We start from the raw sequence: 11,643 nt of genomic DNA on the forward strand, positions 1-11,643 counted from the left end.
ACTCTCCCCCTCTCGTCCCCCACCCCTATCCCCCAAATAATCCCTCACACTGATTTCCTAGCACCTTCCAAGAAATTGGAGGACACATACCCACATACAAAAAGATCAAATAAGGAAACAATTTGAGGTCTTCTTCTTCTTTGAGAAAACGGAGCAGCACCCATCTCTCTATTTTTTCTTTTTTCTGTTTTCAATTTTAGAACTCCACCTAAACGCCATAAATACAACACTACAATCAACCACCATCCATTTTTTCCGGTAAACAAATCGTGAAGACCCACCAGCTCTAACCATGGTTAAAAATTGCCGAATATGAGATTGAAATTTTATGGGCGTCAATGATATTTTTATGGTGTGGTAGCTGCTATTGATTATTTTTCAAGACCGAAGGAGAGGAGGCGGATTAATGGGGGAAGGTCATGGGTGAAAAATTTTCGGAAACGGGATTGAATTTTTGTGGTGGTCAGTGAAGGTGGGAAGGAGCAGCGGAAGAAGATGAAGTTGATGGGGCACGCAGAAAAGGGGCAGAAAGAAGAAGATGAATGCGGGGGGGGGGGGGTAGGGGAGGAGGTTGGGGTTGGCGCTGATTTTGGGTGGAATGAAGAAGATGGAGTTATGGGAGGGGGAGGGAGCGCTGCTTTGGTTAAACTGAGGGGAAATGGTTTTTTCCCTGCTTTAAATTCATTTTCTTTTTTGGTTAATTATATATGTGTTAAGATTTTATTATAAATTACATGTGTCGTTCAGTAATTGGCTCATTTGACACGTCATCAGCAAGTGTAACTCACGCATATGATCTGTTGCACTCGGGTATTTACTCGATCTACTTAATAGACACTTGAAGTGTCTAAATGATAAATGGGTCAGTTGAGGTGTTTAGTTGATCGTTGAGTACAACTTAAAGGGGCGCTTTATGCATTTCACCTAAATACAATTTACATAAAACTATAATGCAACTTTAATATAATTTCGTAATTATATTGTATATCATGTGTTTTTCTTCTTCTTCTTCTTCTTCTTCTTCGATTTTCAGTCAAAAATTCGGCTAAAATCAAGTCTAAGCTTCACTAAACACCCTAAAAATTGAGATTTAACTCCAAAGATATTCTCAATTGTTTGCAACAACATACAATCCAAACAAATAATAGTTTTTGAAAGTTCAAATTCGAATTCAAAGTTTCGAAGCTTTTTAATGGCTTTCAATGGTGGAGAATCAAACACCTTCAAAATTTACTGATTACAGTTTTAATTCGAACATTAATAGTGCAACATGAAAGGAAATTGCTAAGTTAAACTCTATAGTAAAATGACTGAAATCAATTGATGAATTTCACTAAAACTCTATACAACAAGAAAGCATAAAAAAAACGGAGAATATCAAAGGAAGAAAAATTGGGAAAATTTACAGAGAAGGAGAGATAGAGAGACTATGAGAGAGAGAGAGAGAGAGAGAGAGAGAGAGAGAGAGAGAGAGAGAGAGAGAGAGAGAGAGGAGGGAGGCGGTATTAGGGGTGTCTGTTTGATCAAAAAGTGCTAAGCTTTTTGTTAAACTAATTAATGAGAAAATAGAGAGTGAATCATAGTTAAATGTAATAAATTCTAGATCTAAGATTGAAGGGAATCAGTGAGATGAGACCGTGCTCAAGAACAATAAATACCAAGCATATGTTCAATGATTGTCAATGAATGTAGTAATAGAAGCATGCGATAAACGTAGATAATGGCAATAAATATAATAAGAAAAAACTTATCACCCAAATATTAGATGACTTGGGTGATTCTTGTTCCTGACAGCAACGTGGAATAATGAAAGGTATTGATGGATAAGGAATCTTGTAAACAAAGATTAAACAACGTGTGCTTGAACGGGATAGTCAGTGAACAAGAATAACATTTGTATATTCTTTATAGTCGACCATTTACAATGTGCTCTTATCAAAAAGTGAAGATCCCCCTTTTGTTCTCTATCTCTTCATATTTATAAGGGATATTTGTCACGACCCGAATTTCTCACCATCGGAACCGTGATGGCACCTAACATCGCACTGGCTAGGCAAACCAACATTAGAGTTCTATTTACCTTTTTGCTTTATATTTTATAGTTTACAATAAATAAAACTAAATCAAATTGAAATGAATGCGGAAGCACATAATTTACTATTTATCCATATGCTATTAACAAATACCGAAATTGTTACCACCCAGAAACTGGTGTCACAATTCACGAACATTCTATGAATATCTACAAGTATGGGTCTGAAAGAAAAATACATCTGTCTCGAAAGAAAATAAACAGAAATGTAGAAACATAGGAGGGGACGCTACATCCTGCGGACGCTTGCAAGACTACCTTGGGTCTCCTAGATGAATGCCTGCAACCGACCTCTCGATCAGCCACAACCAGCTCCAAAATCTGCACAGAAACTGCAGAGTGCAGTATCAGTACAACCAACCCCATGTACTGGTAAGTGTCGAGCCTAAACTCGATGAGGTAGTGACGAGGCTACGGCGGGGCATTTACAACATAACCTGCAACAGTATATAATAAAGCAAAAAGGAAATATGGAACGAATTGGAACAGTAACTTGCAACAAGTAAATACGAAACCCAAACATCTTGCCAGTACTCAGCTATACCCAATCCTTAAGAGAGTTAAAATACAACAGGAATAAATCACTGCAGAAGAAGAATACATAAGCAACAAATGATGTGGCGCGCATCCCGATCCCATCATATAATCAGTAACAATAAGAACATTCACCCTTATTACTCCTTGTTGCGGCGTGCACCCCGATCCCACCAGTCCACCCTTATTACTCCTCAGTATATCACCCTTATTCCTCCTGTTACGGCGTGCAACCCGATCCCACCTGTCCACCCTTATTACTCCTTGTTGCGGCGTGCAACCCGATCCCACCAGACAATCACATTTCACCCTTATTCCTCATGTTGCAGCGTGCAACCCGATCCCACCATATCAGTACCAACCACACAATAAGAACAAGTATTTCACAGTTTAGCTCAAACCCTTCATAATATTTATGCCTCAAACCAAACCAAACTGAAATTTATACAATTATGAAATCTCATAGATTATTACTACACAGCGAGACCAACCAACATGTATCATGAAACACCAATAAACCAACTTAAACCAATAATGTAATACAGTGAAACTACGGAACAACTAATACCTTCAATAAAGAAAACAACATCTATTAAGAAGCAATTAGACACGGAAGCATCAATAAGCATGTAGCAGTTAAGACACGAAAATAATATATTAGGAACGAGGAAGGGAATAGGCTAAACAGATAATTTGGCGGCACATAGGTACCCGCCACCACACCTATACGCCACACACATGGAATTTCACATAGCAATTAAGTCGGGGATCCCCAATCCCTCGAGTCAAAGTTAGACCAAACACTTACCTCAATCCAACGGACAATTCAAAGCTCAATTACCGCTTTACCTCTCGATTCCACCTCCAATCCACTCGTATCTAGTCATAATTAACTTAATAACATCAATTACCGTTAAAGAAATCAATTCAAATGCAAAATTATAGGTTTCCCAATATTTTCCCCAAAAAGTCAAAAACTGACCCCGGACCCGCTTGGTTAGAACCCAAAATTCGGACCAAAACTCAATTACCCATTCATCTCTGAGCCCGGATATACAATTGGTTTTGAAATCCGACCTCAATTTGATGTCTAAATCCCTAAATTTCGAAATTCCTAAGTTCTACTCAAAAACACCCAATTCATCCATGAAAAACCCTAGATTCTAGGATGAAATCTTGTAAAAATATGCAGTAGATTGAAAGAAATGAGTTAAGAATCATTTACCTGTGATTTGGGGAAGAACTAGCCCTTGGAGAATTGCCTCTTGAAGTTTAGGTTTTGAAAAATGGGAGAATGAATGAAAAATCTCGTCCAAGTCCAATGTTATCAGTTGTGAAGGGGCTATCGCAATTGCGAAGCCTTCACAATCCTGCTGCCTTCGCAAATGCGAGGAAAATGTCACAATTGCGATCACTGACCTCGCAAATGCGAACAAAAGATCGCATTTGCGGTCCATACCCCTCCCAGACTCCCTTCGCAAATGCGAAGGCTAGTTCGCAATTGCGAACACAGGCTGGTCCAGCTTCTCTTCGCATCTGCGATGAGAAGTTCGCAAATGCGACCTCAACAGTTATCGCAAATGTCAACCCTGACCTCGCATTTGCGAGGCCTGAGGCCTGCAACACAGCTGAAGCACACCAGCTGTTTTTCTAAGTTCCAAATCACTCTATAGCCTATCTGAAACTCACCCGAGCCCTCGGGGCTCCAAACCAAACATGCACACAAGTCTTAAAACATCATACGAACTTGCTCGGGCGATTAAATCGCCAAAATAACACCTAGAACTACGAATTTAGTACCAAATTGCATGAAATTTCCAAGAAAGTTTCAAAACTTCTAACTTTTCAACCAAAGGTCCGAATCACGTCAAATCAACTCTGTTTTTTACCAAATTTTACAGACATGACTTAAATATTATATTCAACCTGTATCGGGCTCCGGAACTAAAATACGGGCCTGATACCAACGAGATCAAACATTAATCAATTTCTTTAATTCCTTAGTTTTTTAGTCTTACAATTTTTATCAAAAATTTATTTCTCGGGCTTGGAACCTCGGAATTCGATTCCGAGCATATGCCTAGGTCCCATATTTTACCACGGACCTACCGGGACCGTCAAATACGGGCCCGGATCCGTTTACTCAAAATATTGACCGAAGTCAACTAAAATCAACTTTTAAACGCAAAAATTATTATTTTCTCCAATTTCCACATAAAGGCTTTCCGAAAATGCGCCCGGACTGCGCACACAAATCAAGGAAAAATAAAATGAGGTTTCGGAGGCCTCAAAACCACGAATTGGGTTCTAAAACACAAGATAACCTTTCGGGTCATCACAATATCCCTAAGAAACCCTAAAAAGTACAACATAAGGAATATCCAAAGTTCCTTTGTCTATTGCTGAGCTATCCTACCGTTACTTCCTTGCTACATTCTCTTGACCTCGGCAATAATCCTCCTTGAGACGACTCCTCGCCGTTGTGCAGAGGTCGACTCTTCCCTCGATCCTGTTTATTTGCAGTTATCAGGCCGTCCGAATTTAGACTAATACAGTGTCAATGGATATGTAAAAACTGACTAAACCGGCTGAATTGTATCGTACAGAACCGATTTTTAGGTTTCTTTTGATAAAATTTTAGGTTTTATATAAATCTATAACTGTACCGATAATTAGGATAGTTTTTTTATTTTATGAAAATAAATCAAAAAAAAATACTGAACCGTTATTTTCATCTGAAAAATATATTTATATATTAATTTTAAAAATAATAAAATATTAAATATTTTCTTGGGTCTTGGAATTATGAAAACAGTTACAAGCCAACAAGTAATTAAACTCAAAATCCTAATTCTCAAACCTATTATGCTACACCTATTGAAACTAAATTATTTCTAACATATCCACTAGCAAGCTAAGACACAAGATATTATGAGTAGAAAACTACAATGTATTGAATATGTTTCCTTTTGTATGATTTAGATTTATCTTTTTGAATATTCAATCTTCTATATACTTTATTCTTCATTCTCAATCCCAGCTTGGTCAATATTTGTTCACTCGTGTAATTTATATTTTCTTTGTATAATTTGCTTAGTTTCTGTTATGGTGATATAGAATAGTTGAGGGATTTATACTCTAGTCATTTTTCATATTTTCTTAATTCATCACCCTTTCAAATGTAAAAATGTCTAGAATGTTTTGCTAAGTCTTATAAAAGTAAGTATGTAATTGCATTCTACTCCTACTAGTTACTTTTACATGACATTTTTAAAAAGAATACTGAAAATTAACCGAACCATACCGATACCGAAGAGAAACCAATATGATTGGGACGGTTTCGAAAAGTCCAATTTTTGTTATACATAATAGAATAACCGAAATAATAGTATGGTACAAACTTTATAAAATAACCGGCCGAACCGAACCATTGACACCCCTAGCAGGTATAAAGGAATGGAGAAATAACTGATATTCCTTATTCAATTCCTAATATAAAGGGATACTCATTTAAAATTTATTTGTATATAATTGATAAATTGTATATGACCATGTAATTAAGTTAAAACTTGATAGGGAGGGTAATAAAGTCTTATATGTAGTATAGGAAGGTAAAAATCCCAATTCATTATTGTTTGACCAAAAAGTGTTAAGCCTTTTAGTTAAACCAGCTAATGATAAGATAGAGGGTAAATCTTAGCAAAAAATAATCGACTTTAGATCTAAGCATAATGAGTGTTAAAATAAAAGAGACTGAGTTTATACAACATAACTTAGAATGATTGGAAGATATTAAATGTAAATAATAAGCTTCCATCTTTGATATATTGTTCCGTATTTGTAAAAGCAAAGAAGATAAGGAATGAATCTCGTTGATAACTATGGGATCTAGTGTCACGACCCCAGTTCGCCCTCCGTGAACTATCGTGGCGGCACCTACTCTCTACGACTAGGTAAGCCTAACAATTTCGGAAAAGGGAAAAACAACAGATAAAACTAATAAAAACTACAGAATAATGTAATGAAGGTTTAAGATGCCGCTCGGCATATACAATTATAACTTTCAAACTGAACAACTTCCCAAAACCCGAAAACCCATGAATCACAAGCTATGAATATAATAAAATGCTCTAATTCCAGAATGTCTACTTCAACAGAAAAGATAGAAGGGCTATCACTACAAGATAGAATGGAAAGGGACTCCTCGGTCTGCGGACGCGGCAAATATACCTCGAAGTCTCTAGAGAATCGCCTCGCCTCAAGGGTAGTAGCGCTGAGTCGAAGTACCTGGATCTGCACACAAAAAATATGTGCAGGAAAGGGCATGAGTACACCACAGAGGTACCCAATAAGTGCCAAGCCTAACCTTCGAGTAGTGACGAGGAAGGTCAGGGCCCTACCGGTCATATACAATAATATATAAGGAAAAGAAGCTGTCACGACCCTAACCCCGAACCCGGTCGTCATGGCGCCTCTCGTGAAGACAAGGCCAGCCAGTTCAACCCAATTCATCTTTTAAAACAGTTACCAACACATAATAGTTTAAAACATGATTTACTAACACTAAATAGCGGAAATAACAATAAAAATGCAAAAAACCAACCCGACACAGCCCTAACCGGGGTGCTACAAGTCAAGAGCATCTATGAATCACAGTACAGTCTGCTAAAGTCATAAACTACTACAAGTGTTTGTAGGAAACAGAAATTATAGAAGAGTAGAGATACGGGGCTGCGGACGCCAACAGCTACCTCGTAATCTCCAAAAAGCCCGCCTGGAACTGGAGGAAATCAACACTCCGGAGCGGAACCAGCTACGCCTGAATCTGCACACAGGGTGCAGGGAGTAAAGTGAGTACTCCAACTCAGTGAGTAATAAATGTAAATAATGACTGAAAGTAAGAAATCACGCAAGGCACGAAGCATTCTATGATGAAGCAGTAAAATCATTTAAAAGCAGTAAAACCAGTGAAAATACAGTAAAATCCTCTTTCAACAAGTAAACAGGTAAATGACAGATAATTAAGGTACGGAAAATAAATGAAAGCTCGCCCCTCGGGCACAGTATCACCACATTCGCCCCTCGGGCAACATCTTAGAACAATACAGCCCCTCGGGCAACATCTCAGAACAATAACAGCCCCTCAGGCTCAATCTCACATCACACTGGGTACCCGCGCTCACTGGGGGTGTGCAGACTCCGGGAGGGGCCCCTTACGGCCCAAGAGCAATAACAAGCCATCTCGTGGCATCACAACTAGGCCCTCGGCCTCATATCTATCAAGCCACCTTGTGGCGTACATATCTCAGGCCCTCGGCCTCAAATCAGTATCAATGTCTCCTCACAACATAGGACCTCGGCCTTACTTAGTCAAAAATACTCACAAGCCCCTCGGGCAATAGTAAAACAGTGTGTCTCAGCCCAAAACGTCATTTAAAAATATTATTTAAGTCTCAAAACTGAGTAAAAATCGGCTGAGTAGTAAAACAGTGGAAAATACATGACTGAGTTCAAGTAGTAATTCAAAATAGTGAGGAAATATCAAGAAAAAGCCCCGAAGGGTTCAAATAATTGGCACGAAGCCCAAATATGGCATTCAGCCCAAATCATAGTGATAACAAATAAGTTTAAGTCAAATACGCGGTAAAATCATCAACCGGGACGGACCAAGTCACAATCCCCAATATTGTACGACCCCATGCTCGTCAACAAGCGTGTGTCTCACCTCAACATAGCACTACGATGTGCAATCCGGGTTTCAAACCCTCAGAACATCATTTACAAGCATTACTCACCTCGAACCGGCTAAATCCCTAGCTCGCGATGCCTTTGCCCTTCGAATTGGCCTCCACGTGCGTCGAATCTATCCAAAATCAGAACGAATACATCACAATATGCTAAGGGAACAAAGCCCAAGCGAAAACAATCGAAAAATACCAAAAATCCCGAAATTAGCAAAACCCGAGCCCCGGACCCACTTCTCGAAACTCAGAAATTTTCACATCACTATATTCCTCGTCTTCTCACGAGTTCATACATACCAAGAACACAAAAATTGGAGTCCACATGACCCCTTAAATCCCCTATTAAAGGCCTCTTAAACTCAAGCCCTAAACCTCTATTTTTAGCCCTTTAATCCTCCTAATTACAGCCTTAATTCATGAAATTTTACCATAGAAATGTGTTTTAAGTCCAAAATCCTTACCTCAACGAAGCCTCTTTGATTTCTTCTCTCAAAATCGCCCAAAGCTCCCAATTCCGAGTTCAAAAATGGTTAAACCCTTCAAAAATCGCGAAGTATGAAATATATACCTTCTGCCCAGGCATTTCCGCATCTGCGGTCCAAAATCCGCTTCTGCAGTACCGCACGTGCGGTCAAATCATCCGCTTCTGCGGAAACTCATTAAACCAGCCTCAACCGCATCTACGGTCCTTTTGTCGCATCTGCGACTCCGCAGGTGCGGGACCCCTACCGCATCTGCGGTCCCAGACACTTGCTTCCAAAACCGCTTCTGCGGCCTCTCCCTCGCACATGCGGCGCCGCACCTGCAGTGCCCAAACCGCAGGTGAGAAAATATTAGAAGCAGCAACTTTAGCAGCTGCAACACAATCAAATTTTCTCCGTTAACCACCCGAAATTACCCCGAGGCCCCCGGGACCTCAACCAAAAGCACCAACACATCCTAAAACCTTATTCAAACTTCTTCCAATCATCAAAACACCTCAAACAACATCAATTCTACGAAATCACATCGAATTCAAGCCTAAGTTCCTAAAAATCTTCCGAAATACGCTTTCGATCAAAAACCCAACCAAACCACGTCCAAATGACCTAAACTTTTGCACACACATCCCAAATGACATAACGAAGCTACTACAACTCTTGGAATTCCATTCCGACCCCTGGATCAAAATCTCACCTACCAACCAAAAATCGCCAAAATCTCAACTTTGCCAATTCAAGCCTAATTCTACTCCGGACCTCCAAAACCCATTCCGATCACACTCCTAAGTCATAAATCACCTCCCAAAGCTAACCGAACCATCGGAACTCACATCCGAGCCTTCTAATACATAAGTCAACGTCCGGTTGACTTTTCCAACTCAAACCTTCTTAAAAGAGACTAAGTGTCTCAAACTTCACCAAAACCATTCCCGATTCAATCCAACCACCCCGATACCTCGAAACACGGATAAACAATACATAAAGAAGCAGAAAAGGGGGAAACGAAGTGGTAACTCATGAGACGACCGGCCGGGTCGTCACAGAAGTAGTATTAAAGTAACATAGGGTAATAAGAGTAGCAACAACTACAACAGAGACAAAATAATCACAGAAGGAATACAACTCAACACAGAGATAAAAACCGGGGATCTCCTAGGATACCGTCCTGTAGTCCCAAATATACTTCCAGTGGATCTCCCGGGATACCGTTCCGTAGTCCAACTCATAGTGCGCGGGGATCTCCCAGAATACCGATCCATAGTCCCAAATGTAAATACCCAGTACAGGGGGAATCTACCGGGTGGAGTCCCGTAGTTCCAATATAAAAGTGCAGGGGGATCTCCCGGAATACAAATCTGTAGTCCCAAAGTAAACATGCATGGGGATCTCCCGGGATACCGTCCCGTAGTCCCAAAGTAAACACACAGCAGAAACACGAAGACTATTCAATTCAGTTCAAATTCCATACCAAGGTAAATTGATATTTCTAACCTAGCATGCTGCACAGAATTCAAATAAAGCAGTTTGAGCATGTAAGGCAATTAAGTCAATTAGACATGCTTCCCTAAGCTAACAGTAGAATTAAATTGCAGATAGCATAAACAGGAAGAAAACTCAGTTATAGTTACTTAATGAAAATAGGATTTTCAACAATTAGCACATGTACACTCGTCAACTCACGTACAAGGCATATCATATATCAACAGTACCAAATCCTAAGGGGAGTTCCCTCACGCAAGGTTAGGCAAGCCACTTAGCTCGAACCCGCTCAATCAACTCAATACCACGTTCTTGCCACGAGTATCCGACTCTGAATGGCCCAAATCTATTCAAAGTAATTGTATAATGTAAATAACACTTCAAGTAACTAATTCAACTAATTAATTCTAAGCTAATACGCGAAATTAGGAAAAAAAGACCAAAATGCCCTCGGGACCCACGTCTCGGAATCGGGTATAATTTATGGATTATGAACCCCCATTCACTCACGAGTCTAACCATATAAAAACTATCCAAATCCGATGTCAAATCCCCAATCAAAACTCGAAAATTAGGCCTAAGAACTTTTTCCAAAATTTTCCCCAATTTCTCACCCCAAATCCAAAATTAGATGATAAATTCATGTTTAGATTAATGGGTTATAAGCAAAAAGGAGTTAAGAATCATTACCCGCAAACTCCCTCCGAAAATCTCTCCAAAATTCGTCTCCTACCGAGCTCCCAATTCAATTTTGTGATATGAACTCAAAACCCTCGATTTTGAACTTTATGTTCTGCCCAGACGCGGCCTTAATCGCGATCGCGGAAGCTCCCACGCAATCGCGAAGAGCAACTTCACTGACCCCCAAATTAACCCTACGCGAACGGGATAATCCCTACACTATCGCGATGCTGCACTGCTCAGATCTAAGAGATCGCGATTGACCTCACGCGATCGCGAAGAGCAACTTCCACTCCTCAGCTGCCTCACTTCTTCCTCTTCGCAAACGCGGTGTAGCCCACGCGTTCGCGGTTCAAATTCTGCCAATACTACGCGTTCGCACTCCCTTTCCCGCGATCGCATAGAACAAATTCCCCTCTGCCTCATCTAAGCCTTCACGATCGCGAGCCTCCTCACGCGATCGCGATGAAGAAAAGTCTGCAACAAAAAAACAGAAAAATCTGATCCTTCTCCAAGTCCAAAAATGGTCCATTGAGCATCCGAAACAAAGCCGGGACCCCCGGGACCTCAACCAAACATGCCAACCAATCCTAAAACATCATTCAAACTTGTTCCATCCTTTGGAACGCTC

Source organism: Nicotiana attenuata, unplaced genomic scaffold, assembly GCF_001879085.1.
Source record: "Nicotiana attenuata strain UT unplaced genomic scaffold, NIATTr2, whole genome shotgun sequence".
In the NCBI taxonomy this organism is placed as follows: domain Eukaryota; kingdom Viridiplantae; phylum Streptophyta; class Magnoliopsida; order Solanales; family Solanaceae; genus Nicotiana; species Nicotiana attenuata.